Source organism: Mandrillus leucophaeus, unplaced genomic scaffold (assembly GCF_000951045.1).
Source record: "Mandrillus leucophaeus isolate KB7577 unplaced genomic scaffold, Mleu.le_1.0 Scaffold57, whole genome shotgun sequence".
Taxonomy (NCBI): domain Eukaryota; kingdom Metazoa; phylum Chordata; class Mammalia; order Primates; family Cercopithecidae; genus Mandrillus; species Mandrillus leucophaeus.
In genome coordinates, this window is record NW_012106141.1 from 6,638,078 (window position 1) to 6,656,925 (window position 18,848).

Below are 18,848 nucleotides of genomic sequence, written 5' to 3' on the forward strand. Positions count from 1 at the left end.
TCAGATTTCACAGGTCTCATACAGAGGTTCATTTTTCTCTGACTCTTGTACAAATATATACTTAGCCTGGGCAAAATATTTATTTAACTCATTAATGAGAGAACTAGCAGGATGAGGATGAGAAAGCTGGTTCTAAGGACTATCCAGGAAGATATATATATATATACACACACACACACACACACACACACAGAGAGAGAGAGAGAGAGAGTATGTGTATGTGTGTTATGGAAAAATATTATGGAAAAAAGAATACTGGAATAAGATTGCAAACTTAGATATAAACTGGTTAATGGGCCGGGCGCGGTGGCTCACGCCTGTAATTCCAGCACTTTGGGAGGCTGAGGCAGGTGGATCACCTGAGGTCAGGAGTTTGAGGCCAGCCTGGCCAACATGGTGAAACCCCATCTCTACTAAAAATACAAAAATTAGCCGCTCGTAGTGGCACGCCCCTATAATCCCAGCTATTTGGGAGGCAGAGGTGGGAGAATTACTTGCACCCGGGAGGCAGAGGCTTTAGTGAGCTGCGATCATGCCACTGTACTCCAGCCTGGGCGACAGAGTAAGACCCTGTCTCAAAAAACAAAATGAAACAAAACTGGTTAATATCCTATAGGAAAATAACACTGTAACCTTTGAGACTGTACCTGACAGAATTGCTTTTGCATTTATCAAATTTATCAATCTTCAACAAGTTAACAACTTTACAAAGTCTGGGCCCTAATCAAAAGCAAATAGTGAATCAAACAAAAATAACCTCCCTGTAAGTAGACTCGGGGTGTAGATAGATGACTTCGAAAAGTTATACTTTATTTCCTAGTTTGGGATAGTTGTTTTTAACAGCATTATATCTTGAGTGGCTAGCATAGTAACTGATACAAAGGAGGAGCTAGTGACTGTTTCTTGAATGAATGAACAAATGGGGAAAGGTTGGATCCTCAGGCACGCAAGTGGCCAGGGTATTGATGCAGGAAAAGCCTACCACTAGGAAGCTGAACCTCAGCCGTCATAGTGGAGGAGTTTGGGGTCGGAAGACCAGCTGTGAGCAGCCTGAGAGGGACTAGGGTAGTGGGGCAGTTACCCAAACAGGGCTTGGGTGATAAAAGACGTGGCAGGAATCTAGCAGTGAGAACTAGATTATCAAGCAGGAACTGGGTCTGAAGAACAAGGGAGAATTCAGTGATTAGGACAAAGGGAGGGGAAGGAAAGGAACTGTTATTTCTGGCTTCACCCACAATGTGCAATTCATTGTGCAAAGCTGAGTGTGCACGGCCCATCTCACGCTCACCCCTCACCTGACCCCTTAGGCAGATGATTATTCCTCTTGTTCAGAGGCAGAGAGCCTCACAGATGGAGCTGGGGTTGTGCAGATGTTGAATTTAGGCTCTGCCATTCATGAGCTGCATGACCCTTAGCAAGTTACTGGCTGTCTCAGCTTGTTTTATTTTTTTAACCTATAAAATTGTAATGTAATCTAAGCAAATAGCAAAGTCCGCAATCCTCCAGACTTAGGCTTTGGTTACATTCAGAGATTTGAGATCCATTGGCTAACAATAAAGGCAGTTCTACGTTTTACTTGTGTCTCTCAAATAATAGTCAAGGGGGATCCATTTTATACCCAATAGCAACTCTTTTAGGAAACTACTCTCAGGTAGTGGCATGATCTCAGCTCACTGCAACCTTTGCCTCCCGGGTTCAAGTGATTCTCCTGCCTCAGCCTCCTGAGTATCTGGGATTACAAGTGCACGTCACCACGCCCAAGTAATTTTTGTATTTTTAGTGGAGATGGAGTTTCACCATGTTGGCCAGGCTGATCTCGAACTCCTGACCTCAAGTGATCCACCTGCCTTGGCCTCCCAAAGTCCTGGGCTTACAGGCATGAGCCACGGCCCAGCCACGTTGCAGGTGTTCTAAAACCTCTCTTGCCCTTCCCTAGACTCCACTAAAGTTCTCCTTCGATTCGCTTTGCCCCAGAAGACTTTCTTCTTCTGCCCCACCTCTGGTATACTCTTTTCGCTCTCTGTCCTTCTCTCTCCTCTGATTAATGCACTTTGCATATGGAAACTGATGAACTCAGACTGCATAATGGAGGGAAGAAGATGGTAGATGGGGGCAAAGTTGTTCCTTAGCCAGTGGACAAGAAGCTGGATAGTGTCATTGTTTTAAATAATTCTTGCCCTTGATTCAGGGAGATCAGCTCCCTCACATTCCCATAGTGTGGTCATGAGGATTACTTTGAAGTTTCTGGCAGTTAGTGGACCTTTGGTAAATAGCAGCTCCCATTATTGTTCCAGAGGAGGAAAGTCAAGTTCACAATGGGGACATCTTGCAGCTGTGAAGTGATGAAGGGGTTTGAAGCTCAGCCAGGTTGGCTCCGGTGCGTAAAGTCTGAGTGAGCAGAAAGCCGGGAGAGTTAGAACTCACTGATGAAGTCAGGGTTGTTCCTAGGGAGTGGGGCAGGGGTGGTGCTGGGGCTGGAATCCACGAGGGCCCCAGCTGTGGGGAGGCAGCAGCCTTACAAGAGACCAGATGAGCGCTGTCCTGGGCTTGAGTCTGGGTGTGTGTCACAGGCTGGATGATTCCAGAGCAATGCATCCAGTGCCAGCTCTCAGCCACTGTGATTGCTCAGCCACCAGGAGCCCCCTACCCCCTGGGCACAGACCTACTGGGGTTTTCTGCAAGGAAGCAGCAGTTTTGGCTTGAAGTGTCTCTCTGTACACTTTGGAGTCTAGTCAAGAGAAGGCCTCTTAAAATGGAAATGGGGCACTGCTGTGAGCCACCTGTGGACACTTGGTTGATCTCCCCAAGTTACTTGTATTCTCTGAGGCAGATCTCACGCTACAGCATCCACAGGGCCATTTCTAGTGCACCAGCAAAAAAACACAAGCGAGGAGTGGAATAAAATGCTCCTTGACCTTGTTTCTTTCAGCTCTTATCCTCTTAGGAAAGGAAGACTTTTTGTTTTCAGTTCAGATTTTAAAAAAGAGCTAAAGAGGGTACTTGAGACTTGCTGCCAGGCAGCAGAACCGGAGCCCTCTGGGAGACATGGACGAGGTAACCCACTGAAGTTTTCTAATACTGGCCAGCAGAGGGCAGTCTTCATCCATAATCGGTGCTGTCTTTCTCCTTGGAAACGTTCAGTGGCTGCAGAAGCCCTGCTGGCTCCTGCCCTCAGCCCTGGAAAAAAATTGACTTCCAGCTATTTGTAATTTAACTTTGAGTCCTCAAGAGGGGACCTTCCCCTTTTAGAGTTGCAATGTCGGTGCTATTATTTTAACACCCACATCTGCTGTTGTCTGGCATCAAAGCCTAGAAAAGTCATGAGGGAGATGCATTCTCTAAGGTTCTCAGAGCACAAAGTTCAGATAGAAACGCGGCCAGATGGGCACATACTGTTGCATAAACACCAATTAATTAATACTGGGCTCCAGATGAGCTGGGCCTGCCAAACTCGTGAGCTTCACACCTCCATGGTCTGGAGCCTGCCTCCCTTTGGTACAAAAATTAAAGAGACAGTTGCAAAAACCAGAGCATTCACTGACCAGTCCTAGTAGGGAACAACACTGGGACATGCGGGGCACCGTGCTTCCCATGGGGACACTTTAATTCCTTCCTCTCCCCGCCAACATACTTTTAATCCTGTTGATGCTATTAATAGTAATGACAGGTAACATTTATTGTGCTCTGATCATATGCTGGGCACTTTTATGACTGTTAGCTTATTTAACTCTCTCAGGCTAGGTGCGGTGGCTCACGCCTATAATCTCAGCACTTTGGGAGGATGAGGTGGGCTGATCATGGACCAGCCAGACCAATGTGGTGAAACCTCGTCTCTACTGAAAATACAAAAAAAAGTAGCTGGGCGTGGTGGTGTGTGTCTGTAGTCCCAGCTACTTGGGAGGCTTAGGCAGGAGAATCACTTGAACCCAGGAGGCAAAGGTTGCAGTGAGCCAAGATTGCGCCACTGCACTGCACTGCCTAGGCGACAGAGCGAGACTCCATCTCAAAGCAAACAAACAAACAAAACAAAACACAAAACAAAACAAAACAAAAAACTCTCTTGAAGTCCCAAGAGGTGGGGAACTGCTGGAACTTCTGAGGTTTTGTGAGGGTCAGGCACTTGCTAAGGGTCACTTAGCAGGTGAAGGAGGAGCCAGGTTGACCCCTCAGAGCTGTTGCCCGTACCTATCTGTCACCCATTTGTGGAGTCCCATTTATGCTCTGGATCCCAGGTGGTAAGACAGTGGTGCGCACACAAGACACAGTGCATCTCTGGCTAATTTTAATTATTTTAATTTTGGGTGTGTTAGTCAAATACTTGAAAATTGAAAAGGAAGAGAAAGCCAGCCAGCCCTCAGAGAGCATACACTGAGAGTGGAGGCCCTGAGGTGTCCATGTTCCTGAGGTGGTCTCTTACTTAGTGGCTGCAGGATGGGCTGTGCAGGGTAGGGGGAGTGAGGTTGGTGGGGCTGGTTCCTTCCTTTCCTTCCTACTAGCTCAACTCTGCTTCTGCCAGGTTTATGTAGGATCGGGCTTGACCCAAGGTTTTCTGCTGCTGAGAAGCTCTCAGCGAAACCCCCAGTGCAGTGGCTCTTAGCTAAGGGCACGCCCAGGAGTGTTCTCCACCCCATGTCCCCTTTCATCTTCTGTTTCTCTTTCCGGCGGCTCCTTCCCTCTTGCTTGTGGATTGGGCCTGGGGCCTCCTGTGCCAAACATTTCCCTCCTACTCCTGCTCAGCCTTTGCATTGCCCAGAGCTCAGCCCAGTGCTGGCAACAGTTGAGAGACAAAGAGGGGGAGCCCTGAAGTCAGAGCTCAGCTTTCCCCACGGCCAGCACATGATTATGCCCCAGATTCCTCGTCTCCAAGATGGTGATGTTAACAGAATCTGTCCAGAAAGTGTGGACTATATGAGGCGTTGGCAACCCAGAGTTATTTGTTTGTTTTTTGAGTCAGAGTCTCACTCCATCATCCAGGCTAGAGTGTAGTGGGACGATCACAGCTCACTGCAGCCTCCACCTCTTGGACTCAAAGGATCCTCCCATCTTAGCCTTCCTAGTAGCTGGGAATACAGGCATGCATCACCATGCCCAGCTAATTTTTTCTTTTTTTTGTAGAGATGGGGTTTTGCCATCTTACCCAGGCTGGTCTTGAACTCCTGGCCTGATGTGATCCTCCCATCGAGGCCTCCCAAGGTGCTGGGATTACAGGCATGAGCCACCACACCCGGCCTCCAAAGCGTTTTAAACATCACCTCACCCACAGTAAGGATTCAATATCCATGGACCATCATTACTATTATGACCATCACTCCAGTCCTATTTTCTCTTTCTCTTTTTTTTCCCCAAAATTTGCATGAGTTTATCCTCTTTTCTGTCCCCACTTTTTTCCTACCTCCTCTCTCCTCCCCAGTGACCACCACCCCCACTACTACCCTGAAACTGCCTCCAAGGTGACCAGCCATCTGGAGAGCCAAAGCTCTCTATGGGTTTTGCGCAGGCTTCATCATGGACTCCCCTTTCACAGCATTGGGTCCTGGCTCTGCCTCCTCCTGGAACGCTTGATTTGCTGGCTTCCCCCCACCTCCTTACTCCCAGTTGCACTCTTCCCAGGGCTGTGCTTCCAGCCTCTTCTATCACTGCAGGTCCTTACCTTTGGTCACCCCAGCCATGCCAGGACATTGGCTTTGACCTCAGCTGCAAATCCCAGTTCCCCACTGTTGCTGAACCTTTCTATCTACACCTCCCAGGGGCCCCAGACTTTGTATGTGTCAAACTCAGATTTCTGGAGGCTGGAGCTGCCTTCAGTCTTGGGGACTGGAGGCAGAGATTAGGGACAACAGGCCTTTTTAAGCAACTGAGAATTCAATCTGAGGGCACTGGGAAGCCTTTGCAGGTGGAGGGAGGATAAACCCCAAATTCGTCCACCCTCAAAGACGCTGCACTTCCTGATTCTTTGTTGGACTCTTTAGGTTGCTGCTAGTTTGTGGGTGTGTGGTTTCTTTTACATTTAATTTCCCCCTGCTGGTGATTCATGCATCCCTCCTAGACTCCAGAGCCCCAAATACAATGTTAATAAGTTGCATCTGGCAGAGCGCAGAGTGCTGGGGTGTTTGTGACTGCACAGTACTTGATGTCTGGTAAGTTTCTGAGGCCTGGCTCTTTGAGAGTCTTTGAACAGGGCCTTCTCTGGGAGCCCAGCAGCAGCAGCCTGTTGTAGAGGGACCGCCCCCTGAATGTCCCTGGTGACCTCCCAGCCAGGCAGCATCACACTGCCCCTTGCTGCTAATTCCCCTTGCCCACCCCCAGCCCCACCTGTGGGTATCTTGTCCATTTACACCCAATTTGTTAGGGTCCGTGCCTTCCTGTCACCTGCTCATAAGACCCAGGTGTGCATGTTTGTTCTGGCCAGGACCCAGTGCCCAGGTGAATGTGCGTGAGGGGATCGAGGGGGCGATGCTGCAGTCTGCTCTCAGCTTTGCTGTTTCCAGGGACCGTGCACTGCTGCCCCTCTCAGAACCTCAGTTTCCCTATCTGTCTTTACAAAGTAGCTGGCCCTGAGCCCTGCTGCCCACCTGTCTGTGGAACACTGGTGGAGACCAGCGAAGGTGGCAGAGCCCAGGTTCAGGGGTGGAGGCGGTGAATGAATATGTCACATTGTCGCCTTGTAGCGAGCGCAGTGCTGTTCTGGCTGCCCCAGTGCCAGGACAGTCTAAGCAGCGGTGGTTTTTAAAGAGAATGTCTATTCTAATTTAAAATTCTGTGTTTTAAAGGCCAGGCATGGTGACTCACGCCTGTAATCCCAGCACTTTGGGAGGCCGAGGTGGGCAGATCGCCTGAGGCCAGGAGTTTGAGATTAGCCTGGCCAACATGGTGAAACCCTCTCTCTACTAAAAATACAAAAATTAGTTGGGCATGGTGGCAGTCACCTGTAGTCCCAGCTACCTTGGAGGCTGAAGCAGGAGAATCACTTGAACCCAAGAGGCAGAGGTTGCAGTGAGCTGGGATTGCACCATTGCACTCCCTGCCGGGCGACAGAGTGAGACTGTGTCTCAAAAAAATCAAATCAAATCAAATCATGTGTTTGTATTAGAAGATGTCCTGGTGTTTCTTTGCGTTTCTTCAGAAGCATTCATAGGCCAGGGGTGAAAAAACTACCATCTTTTACTCCAAAAGAAACACAACTTCCCATAATATTTTGGATTTCCAGTATCTAGAAGGGTAACTGATGTTGCTTTTGCTGATAGCAGGTAGCAGAGGTGTTGGTCATTACGGGGCCACCAAGGAGCCTGGAAGGATCCTTTTCCACTGTCCAAGGCCGGGCTCCCCTCCCCTGTTTTCTTTTCCTCCCCTCTCTAGTCCACTCTAAGAGCCAAACTAATCCAAATATTTTCCTTTCCTCTGTAGGCCCTTGGTGTTTCAAAATCTAGAAAACTCTAGGGAGTAATGTTCACTTGATGTAGTTTCATGTTGGCAGTTAAAAATGAACTTTATAAAACAGACTTGTAGTCCATTTGGGAAATGCACAAAGTGATTTTTTTAAAAGTTACACCACAATCAATATTATAGTGTTTTCCTTATCTTTTTTTCAAACCTGTGAGTTTATTTATGTAACTTTATATCCTAGTTTTTCATCCAGTATTTTAATATAATCATTGCCTCATGACAAGGGCAAATTAGACATCACAGTTTGCAGGGCTTGTCCACCTCCCTCCCTGCCCTGTAACAGACTCGCCCACCCACCTGCCCATCATGTGCTTGTCTCCTTACCAACCATCCATCCATCACAGGTTGAGGTCTCTTCTCTGAGGAACAGGGCTGGGTTCTAAGAAACAATTATCAATGCGACAGGCAGGATCCCTGTTCTTGGGGAGTTACTGCTATATAGGAACCAGCGTGTAAGTAAACACAGGGGAAAATAGCAGATTGTAGGGGTCTCTGGGTGGTGGGTGTGGGGCTGTAGCCCATGGTGTGGTTTTGACTTCCACGCATGGGTGGCAGCGCAGTGGTGGCGCAGGTTCTTGTGGCTGCCGTGTGTCTATGAGACTGTCCACACTGGGAGGCTGGATTTAAACACTAGATCTGGAATTTCCCTACAAAAAGGTGGCCCCATGGGTGCTCAGGACTGTGGGGTCCTTCTATGTGGGGTGAACTGAAGGACTGTATGTTACAGTGTGGCAGGGTCAGTTTTTGAGCTGGGATAGCCAGTCTTTTTTTTTTTTTTTTTTCTTGAGGAGTCGCTCTATCCCCAGGCTGGAGTGCAGTGGCACAATCTCAGTTCACTGCAAACTCCGCCTCCTGGGTTTAAGCAACTCTCTTGCCTCAGCCTCCTGAGTAGCTGGGACTACAGGCGTGCGCCACCATGCCTGGCTAATTTTTGTATTTTTAGTAGAGACAGGGTTTCACCATGTTGGCCAGGATGGCGTTGATCGCCTGACCTCGTTATCCGCCCACCTCAGGTTCCCAAAGTGCTGGCATTACAGGCGTCAGCCACTGTTCCTGGCCGATGGTCAGTCTTAGAAGGAGACGTGAACCTGACCCAGCATGCTGACCCTGAAGAAGGGGGCTGTGCTGTAAATGCAGTGTTCTCTGGTGTTAGAAATTGTGTAGTTATTTGTAGCATCACAGGTACTGCTGGAGGCAGAGGGGAATTTTTAGAGGGATTTCTTAGAAAGCTTTATGTCTGCAGCAAAGTCTGAAAGGATATACACCTGGCCAGGGATCACCAACTCTGAGTGTGACAGAGACCAGGCAGGACCTTACATGAGTGGCCAGGGAAGGGCAGGGGTCATAGTGGGGGAGGGGTGGAGACCCCAAGAGCCCATGAAGTGGGCAGCTACCAGTCAACCCTAGCAGACCATGGTCACATATGGAAATATGGGCCCTTAGTGATGAGATTTTTTAAAATATTGAGCTGAAGCTAGAGACTGTACCTGATTTCTAAATGAAATCTAGATTTTTAAATGTTGCATGCTACCTCAAAAATAAATACATATATACATACATACACCCTATGGGTCATATAAAATATACCAGCAGTCTTCCCATTTCTGACTCATACCTCAAATTTAACTTAGAAGTTAAATTTATTATGATTTTTTTATTGCTTGTTTACATTTTAATTTTGTTTGCCTTTGAAATGAGCATATATGTATTTGTAAGCAGGAAAAAAGAAGGAAGACATCTTTATAACCCAAAGGGCTCCTTATCCTTTCATTTTTGTTGACGCTCCCTGGGCAGGTGGGTGACAGTCAGGTTGCCTGGACTGCGGGACTGGCTGCTGGAGTATTTGCTCAGTGGGAAGAGGACCCATATCCAGAAAGAGGAGGGAGGACAGCCAACGGTTCTGCAGGCCAGGTCCCAGGGCTGCTGACCAAGGCAGCAGACAGGTGGGGACCTGGGAGCACGCTAGGCACTCACTCATTCCATCATGCATTTCCTCATTCATTCATTCATTCACTGGGTGTATACTGGGTACTTATGGTTCAGAGAACTGATCTCGGCCTTAGGGTTATAGCAGTGAACAAAGTAGACAACAATCTCCACCCCTATGAGATTCAAGAAACAGTAAGACATAGGGTAGGTCCGATGGTGCTAAACACTGTGGAAAACAGGCAAAAGTGGTGGACAGAAAGGCTGGGGAGGGCCACGGTTTCCAACAGGATGGTCTGAGAGAGTCCCACTGAGAAGAGACCTGAAGGAGGGGTGTCACTCCATTACATGTGAATTAAGTGCTTACTGTGTGCTAGGCACTCTGGACGGTCCCCTGGGAACATTCCTATATTGATGCTTTCTTTAATGAACTTTTGCAAAGATACAAAGCATAGTTCTTTGGTTGCATGTGACAGAAATACAGTGTACACTTGCTTAAATTTTTTTTAAAAAAGAGAACTCACTTTTTATCACTGGCAAATCTAGTGAGAGGCTACCTTCAGGCATGGCTCGATCCAGGTGGTTAATCTGTGTCATTAGGAACCTTCTCTCTCTTGGTCTCTTGCTCTGCTTTCTCCAGGTGAGCTTCCTTCTCAGGTAGGCTTTCTACACAAGATGCCCTGCACAGCTCCAAGTTTGCATCTCATCAGCTCAGCGCCTGTGCCGGAAGGACTGTACATCTGTTCTTTAATGTTGGCCAAAGTCTTGGAGTCACTGTCACTGAAGAGGCCAGGTCACATGCCCATCTCTGGAGCCTGGGGTTGGCCCTTCCTGAATCACAGGGTCCCAAAGGGGAGAGGGCATCCCCCAACAGAAAATGTGGGTGCTATTAGCAGAAGAATGGGGACTAAACGCTGGGTAGTGAGGAACAGCAGATGTCCACTCTGACAACACTTGGATCAAGGAAGCAGGAAGGGCTGAAAACAGCCTGAAAACAGGGAGACCTTCAAGGGTCCCAGCGTGTGACCAACAGACCATGTGAGCTTGGCCAGGTCTTAGTGCTCCAGTCTCTAAATGAGGGTGATCAGCTGGTTCTCTGAGGATCCTTCCAGCTTGTGATCTGTGTGAGTTTTAGATACATTATCTGAAAACAGATATGATTGAATTAAATTACCAGTTTTGAAATAATACAGGGTTATGGATCCTGGGTAGAAGATTTTTTGTTTTGTTTTTATTCAACAACTAGCTCTGTTGGTGAATTGCTGAGGAAGCCGTGAAGGACATGAGACCCACCTCTGCTCAAGCTATGCTACTCCTTGCTGGTGGCACCTAACTACACCTCTGTCTTTATGGTGTGCAGCAAAGCTTTGCCAACTTTTCAGTCTGGTAATGGAAAGTGAGCTTCACTGTCATAGATGTCATGCTTTAAAGGCTAGAATGATGCATTAAGGAAGATTTACCCTGGCCTCATCTTCCCGTGCAAACTTACAAGTAGGCCATAGTTGAAACAGCACGTGACTACCAACAGCTGTAGGAAAACCAGCTGTGTGGACATTGGCATGTGTTTCCAAGACACTAAGCAGATATCTCGGTCCAGAATTTTGTTTTAATGGTTATGTCTCATCTTGACAGACACATACCAATGTATTTCCCCAGGAAGATGGGGAGGGAAGACAGGGATTGCTCCTTGGTGATGCTGCTGACGTGACTTTCTGACCCTTTCTGTTAGTCAGACGTCTGCAGGGGCCAGCATTTGTGTTGCATGGTGGAAGGCTTGGGAGTGAGTCATCTCAAAGCCAGAAAGCCATGCGTCACCCTCTGCAGAATGTACTAGCAGTCATACAGTTGCACAAGTAGGCAGCCACAGGCCATGTGGATATTGAGGTGGGTAGTGCAGTCAGGCAAGAGCCTTAGAGGCCAATGAAGTTGACTTGAAGCCTGGCAGCATTGCTGCTTTTTGGCTGTGTGTCCCAAGTCAAGTTACTTGAGCTCTCTGCATCTGAGTTTCCCATCTGTAAATCTGAACAATAATGGTACCCACTCATAGGAGAACATACGTGAGGTTCTTGTCAGCCAGAATAATGACGACTGTTGGTAGTGGTGCCATTCCTAATGGGCTAATAGGAGACAGAGTGGCATAATATTCGTAGCAGCTAACATACACTTTGCATGTTAGGACCATTGTATTCATTATTATTAGCTACTGTTCTTAGTTCTTCTAAGCACATTAACTCAGGTAGATAACGTGATTATTCCCACTAACCTACATAGGTCCTACATATGGTCCTGACCCACAGTGAGTCGCCTGACAATTTTTAGCCTTGCTGATGGTGTGAGAGTGACACACATCCAGGAGAAACTGTACTTTGAGTCCCCATACAACCATTCTTCTTTTTTTCACTTTCAGTACAGTATTCAGTAAGTTACATGAAATATTCAACACTGTATTACAAAACAGGCTTTGCGTTAAATGATTTCGCCCAATTGTAGGCTAATATGAGTGTTCTGAGCATGTTTAAGTGGGCTAGGCTTTAAAAGCATGCATTAAGATGCCAAATCCAGATAATTCCGTATTTTCACAATGTGGAATAAGCAAGTCTTCTTGCTACTACCTTACTTATTGGATTTGTAGGGTAAGCTGAGCTGTGATGTTTGGTAGGTTAGGGGTATTAAGTGCATTTTCGACTTACCATTGCAAGTTGAGGTTCATGTGAGTTATCATCATCATTGTCAATTCACAAATGAGGAATCTGAGGCACAAAGAGTTAGGTAACCTGCCTGGAGTCACAGGGCAAGCGAGTGGTAGATGTGTGATCAGAACCCACGCGGCTGGTTCTAGAGCTCTTGCTCCTAACCACCACCTTCGGTAGTCTCACTGCAGAAATAAAAGCTGCACAAGACGCTTCCTGTAGGTCAGGAAATGTTCTAAGCACCTTCTAAGGATTGAGTCCTTTAACTCTCGTAACAACCAAACCCTTGTAGGTAGGTACAGTTATTCTCCCCATTTTGTAGATGAGGAAACTGAGTTACCCAGAAAGGGCTAAGAATATGAAAGGAGTTCACATCCTCGTTGGCTGGGTGATTTAAGACAGGGAAGCTGACCTCTCTGAGCCCCTGGGTTGCCACAGGGTGAGAGGCGATCTAGGATAAGCACCACCTGCAGTCCTGATGTGGACCAGACCTTCTTTGGAGGGGGCCTACTTTATTCCTAGTGAGGGCCTTGCTCACAGATCCCGGCTTTATTCCTGGGCCTGGGCCTTGTCTCTGGCTGTCCCTAGCAGCTGGACAGGGCTGAGAGCCCTTGGGAAGGTGTGGCATCTTGGGGGAAGAGGATTTTGAAGAGATGCCTCTGCCCCTGGCTTGGGCCTTCTGTGGCACCAGGAACCAGCTTGGCCCTACTATGGATGCAACAGCAAATAACACTGTGAACCTGTCCAACCACTGCAGGACAAATGGTCGAATAGATCTGGGTCTCAGTTTACTCCGTTGCAAAACGGGATAAGTGTGGAATGAAAGCATGCAATTAAAGGTGCCAAATCCAGATAATTCCGTATTTTCACAAGTGGAATAAGTAAGTCTTTTTGCTGCTACCTTACTTATTGGATATGTAGAAATTTTCAAGGATATTTCTTCCTTTTAGAGGTAGGGTCTCACTGTGTTGCCCAGGCTGGAGTACAACGGTGCAATCATAGTTCACTGCAGCCTGGGCTCTGGGCTCAAGTCATCCTTCTACCTCAGTCTCCCAAGTAGCTGCGACTACAGGTGCATGCCACTACGGCCGGCTAATTTTTTAATTTTTTGTATGGATGAGGGCTCACTTTCTTGTCCAATCTGGTCTTGAACTCCTGGCCAGAGATGATCCTCCAGCCTTGGTCTACCAAAGTGCTGGGATTCTAGGTGTGAGCCACTGTACCTGGCCTCAAGGGGCTTTCTTAATAGCTGGTTTCTATTGTTGGCTGTGTGAGTTGTGTATAGCTTCTCCCTCTATAGCAACATTAGGAGCTGTATCCTTATTGCTAGGCCCATGTTTGTGGTTATTTTGTCCAATTAATTATCGTGAGGATGAACTTTTGGATCATTTTAATGCTCTTGGAAAATGGTGTCAAATTACCGTATGGAAATTCATGTCAATGTATACATTCATAGTTGTGAAGCAAAGTGCCTGTTTCTCCACATTCTTTCTTGCATTTGATGTGCCCATATAGAAGTTGCTAATTTGAAATATAAACATACTAACTTATTTAAATTTCCATTTGGCTAGTTACTAGGGAGGATGAGTACTTTTTGTTTGCTTATTGATTGGGTTTTTTATTTTGTGAACTATGTTATGGCAAAGCATTTCAGTTTTCTTTTTCAAATAAACTAATATTTTCTTATTACAAAAATGTACAGTCATACAATTTTAGACAGTGTAGGAATGTGTAACATGGCAAGTGCAAGTTCCCCGGATCAGTCCTAACCTTGAGAAATCACCACTGCTGACAGTATGGGAATGATAATTCCAGAATCTTCTAGAAATTTTTCAGTGCCATCCATTTGACTTTAAAGACTTCTGAAGGTTCATTCATGGTTTTCGTGTGTTAGAAAGTGTTTTGTCCAGCAACGTCTTTGTCAAATAAAGGTAGTAGGCTTATTTTGATAAATTTATCTTTTCAGAGAAGCCAAGTAGCCTAGTAGGGGTGGGGGTAACCGCACCTGCGGTCCCCACTGAACGCTGGCATGTCTCCCTGCGCTCAGCAGGGTGTATGTGGACTCTGATCTGTTGGCCTTGTCTGGTCTGTTGACAGGATTGCTTTTTGTCTCTACTGTCAGGCTGCTGAGCTGGAAGGGCAGTGGTGGGAGGCTGAGGGGCTCCTGCTGTTTTGAGGGTCCCGGCACCATTGCCTTAGTGATAGTCACAGCCAGTTTCTACTCTCTATGTACTTTATGTGCTTGAGTTTACTTAAACCTCACAACAGCTCTGTGAGGTATAAAACCTAATATTATTCCTATTTTTCATAGCGTAAGACTTGGATTCCTAGAGGCTGAACCCATTTGCTTAGGGCCATGAGATAGCCAGCTGGAACTCAATTCCAGCTCTGCCAGGCGCTGAGGCCCCTGGAGATGTTAGCTGTTCACTTTGCAAATCTGCATTTCTTTGCACATCTGCATCTCTTTGCACCATCTCTCCATGAGCCCCATCTCCCTGTCAGTCTTTGTACATATTGGCCTGGTCCAGATGTGTCCAGGAAACTGGGGAACCCCCTGTTGGTTACCAGTGTTATAAAGACTTTGAGCAAGTTGGGGTGGGTAAAAGCACATGTCTCTCCAAGGGCTGCATCCCAGAATCAGGGCTCCCGAGTGAGTGGGAAGAGCATCTTTGCTTGGGTCATAAAGGGTGGTTACCATGGTGGCAGCTATGGCAGCACTGACGCAATTGCTGGTCCTCTTCCCACTGGAGCCCAGCTGGTGAGCTGGGAGTTAGAGAAGGACCCAAGAGAATGGGGCTTGCTCTGCCCTGTGCTTTGGATAGACCATGTTTGATAGAAATATTTGGTAAATAGCACGTAACTGATAACCACAGTCATTTTTCTCGCCCTAGTTTGTGGCTCTTGTGGATTAGGTGGCCAGAAAAATCTTGATGCAACTTGGTGGAGCTTTGGGGCAGGATCCTGGAATCAGGCTGTCTGGCCCTACCCTTTAGTAGCTGTGAGGCATTTCCAAGTCTAAGATGTTAGTGCCACAGCTTCCTCATCTGTTACAGCCCTTATTCCACAGGGCCCCCCTGAGGATTCAGTGAGTTAATCCTCATAAAAAGCACAGTACGAATAGTAATATTATTATGAAAATAGTACTAATATTACCCTCTTTTACTCAGAATTACCTCATACCCGGCACTCCCTTTTTTTTTAGCCGTCATTGAGGTCTGCCAGGATTCAGCGTGGTGGCTTGCTGTTTGGTGCAGTGCTGAAATCATCTCAGCTTGACGGTGGCCTTGACATTACCTTCGCTTTCTACCACATAAGTTCTAACAAGCCTGACGCAGTTCCACTCCCACATTTCACTGACAGTTTGGGAATAAACATGTTTTTATGTGTGGCCCCAGTCACTGCCAAAAACAGCATTTATGGAGCATCTAATTACCTTGGAGACTGTGGTGGGTCCTGTATTGGAGTCAATAAACTGCTTTAAGCAATGCTGGCTAATTTAAGAATTTTTGGCATTTTAAACTGTTAGGATCAACGGAACATTTATTATAAATGCCCATATCTGAGGACCCACTTTCAGGATTGCAATGTTCATTTTGGAGGGGTTGGGCCACCTACATATGGATTTATTAGTTCCTGATCAATATAGTATTGAATAAAATATAAAGACTTTCTTCTGCTCCTCACAGGGCAAGAAACCCTTATGGAGTACCTGTTTGATAGAACCTAGTAAAGTATGGTATCTAGAGATATAATTTTTGAGTAAAGAGTTTTCTAGGATTTGAAAAACATGAATTGACCGGGCATGGTGGCTCACACCTGTAATCCCAGCACTTTGGGAGGCCGAGGTGGGCAGATCACTTGAGGTCAGGAGTTCAAGACCAACTTGGCCAACATGGCAAAACCCCGTCTCTACTAAAAAATACAAAAATTGGCCAGGCGTGGTGGTGAGCACCTGTAATTCCAGCTACTTGGGAGGCTCAGACAGAAGAATTGCTTGAACCCAGGAGGTGGAGGTTGCATTGAGTCGAGATTGCACCAGCGCACTCCAGCCTGGGCAACAGAGTAAGACTCTGTCTCAAAACAAACAACAACAACAACAAAAAAACCCCCCCAAAAAAACCACCTTCTAAGCCTTGATTATTTGATCGAAATCTCTTAATATTAAGAAAACTGAGCCATTAAATTTTTTAAATTAAAATTACCCTTCTATTAAAAGTACAATATGCACACAGAAAAGTTTACCATTAATTTCCATGGATATTTTTATTTGCAGATGTAGAAAAACCAGTGAATAAGACTTAATCTCTGATCTTTATTGTTTTTATTATTTTTTTAAAGTCCTGTTACACTTCATATAAAGAGAACCAACTCAGTATTGGCTCTGGGCCTGGTACATAGTAAGCATTTGAGTTTCCATCTCCTTTCCTCTGTTGTCGCTGCTTCTGCAATGGTTTTAACATCTGTTTCTCTGTTCGTCCACTCTAGAGCCAGACTGCCTGGGTTTGAATCCCACTCTGATGCCTACTAGCTGTGTGATTTTGGGCAAGTCATTTAACCTGTCTGAGCCTCAGTTTTTTCACCTGTAAAGTGGGAATAACAAATATGCCTACTCAGAAAAGTTTTTTGAGGACAAAATGAGTTAATATTTATTTAGCATTCAGAACAGTGTCTGGCTGTGACACAGTGAGCCCTCTATAAGCATTGGTTCTTTATTTTTTATTTTTTATAATTATTATTTTTTGAGACAGAGTCTCGCTCTGTTGCTGAGGCTGGAGTGCAGTGTTGCAATCTCGGCTCACTGCAACCTCCACCTTCCGGGTTCAAGCGATTCCCCTGCCTCAGCCTCCCGAGTAGCTGGGACTACAGGTGAGCACCACCATGCTCAGCTAATTTTTGTATTTTTAGTAGAGATGGAGTTTCACCACGTTGACCAGGCTGGTCTCAAACTCCTGACCTCAAATGATCCACCTGCCTCAGCCTCCCAAAGTGATGGCATTACAGGTGTGAGCCACTGCGCTCAGCCAGAACTGATTCTTTTTAAACAGCGAACCCTTGACAACATTCTCTATGATAGAGAGATTGAGGATACCCCCAGTCCATATGATAACGGGCAGTGGTGCTCATGAGTTAGGGAGCCCATGACCAGATCCCACATCCGTCTCATCAGTGGAGAGCTTTGGTCTTATTTCAAACAAGAAGGAGGGGCCCTCAGAGTCGGTGCGTGGGAAGGTAGAGCACAAACAAGGAGTCCTGGGTAGAAAAATATACTCTCGGGAAAGAACAGGCTCTCCCCAGGCAAAACTTTAGAAAAATAACAATCTGCTGCTCCTTGATTAAAGGGTAGAAAACTAATTATCCTTTCCGGAGGGACATGAGGCTGCTCTCTGCCAGGCTGTGACCTGGAGGTGCAGGATGTGGATTTCCTTAGGATGTAATGAAGCCTTTCCCATTGAAAACGTGCGATGATTCAGATGGATGTGGGGGGCAGCGGGAGGGGAGAGGGAGAACGATCCCTTTGCTTTTAAAAGCAACTCCTGGACACTTCAGAAACATTTGCGGGTCAGCATTTTGAAAATGGAAAACTGATTTTCTTAAATTAGATTTCCAAAAGACCTCTGTTACAAGACATCCCTTCAAAAATGTTCTGTAATTTTTGCTAATTAGACCAGCTGACAGTGAGCTTAGATGTTTGAAGTTTGGTGCTGCCATCTATCCGCTGATGATGCAGATCAGAATGCCAATGAGGTGGTGACTGGGAAACACTTTTTTTGTGTGTGTATGCTGAAGAAATACCAAGTAGTGTTAATTTTAGTTTCTTTAGTTAAGGGAAGAGCATGAAAAATTTGATATTTGTATAACTAGTATAGTATATTCCTCATTGTCTTCCACACCATACTGTTAGGGATGGAAATTTCCCATTGGCCTGTACCATTTGGCTGCAGATGTCAAGAAAGTTCAAAAAAGTCTTACAAATAGTTATTGAGCATCTACCATATGTCTAGAGAGTGGGGATAAAACGTTGAAAAGATAATGAAGTGCCTGTCCTCTTGTACATATATCGTACACTATCTTTATTGTTGAAAAGAAGTGTCAATATGTACATATATTGGAGACAGAGTCTCGCTCTGTCACCCAGGCTTGAGTGCAGTGGTGTAATCATAGCTCACTGCAACCTCCACCTCCTGGGCACAAGCAGTCCTCCCACCTCAGCCTCCCAAGTAGCTGGGACTACAGGTATGCACCGCCACAACTGTCTACTTTTTGTATTTTTTGTAGAGACAGGCTTTCGCTGTGTTGCCTAGTCTGGTTGGAGCTCATATTTTAATTACTTCAGTGGACTGACCAATACCTAAGCTCTCTGTCAATGTATATTTTATACAAATAATGCTTCCTAGGTATCTTTGGACAAGAATCTGTAAGCTCTCTTTCTCCATTTCACTAATGTTTTCTTGTCAAGTCACCAGGGATCTCTGCTTTGCCAAATTCGGTGGGTACCTCTCCATCCTCCTGCTTGGTGAAATAGTAGAGTCTCCCTCTTTGAAGCACTGTCTTTACTTGGCCTCCGTGTTGTCCCTCTTACGGTTTTCCTCCTACCATGGGGCTCCTCTCACATCTGTAAGCTGATGATTTCTGAAAACACGCTCCTTATATTTAGCAGCTAATTCCACATCTCCATTTGGAGGTCCATACTATTCCAATGTTATATGCCTGCTCTTGATTTTTGTCCCCAAACCTGCTCTTCCCATAGCCCTTCGCTATCTTCTCATTGTTCAGGCTAAACTTCTTTAG

General features: G+C 46.1%; 1 protein-coding gene across 1 annotated transcript in view; it reads left to right on the forward strand.

Moving 5' to 3' along the window:
• Window positions 1-18,848, forward strand: part of ARHGEF3 (Rho guanine nucleotide exchange factor (GEF) 3) — a 353,065-nt gene that overhangs the window by 86,667 nt on the left and 247,550 nt on the right. The window lies entirely within an intron of this gene.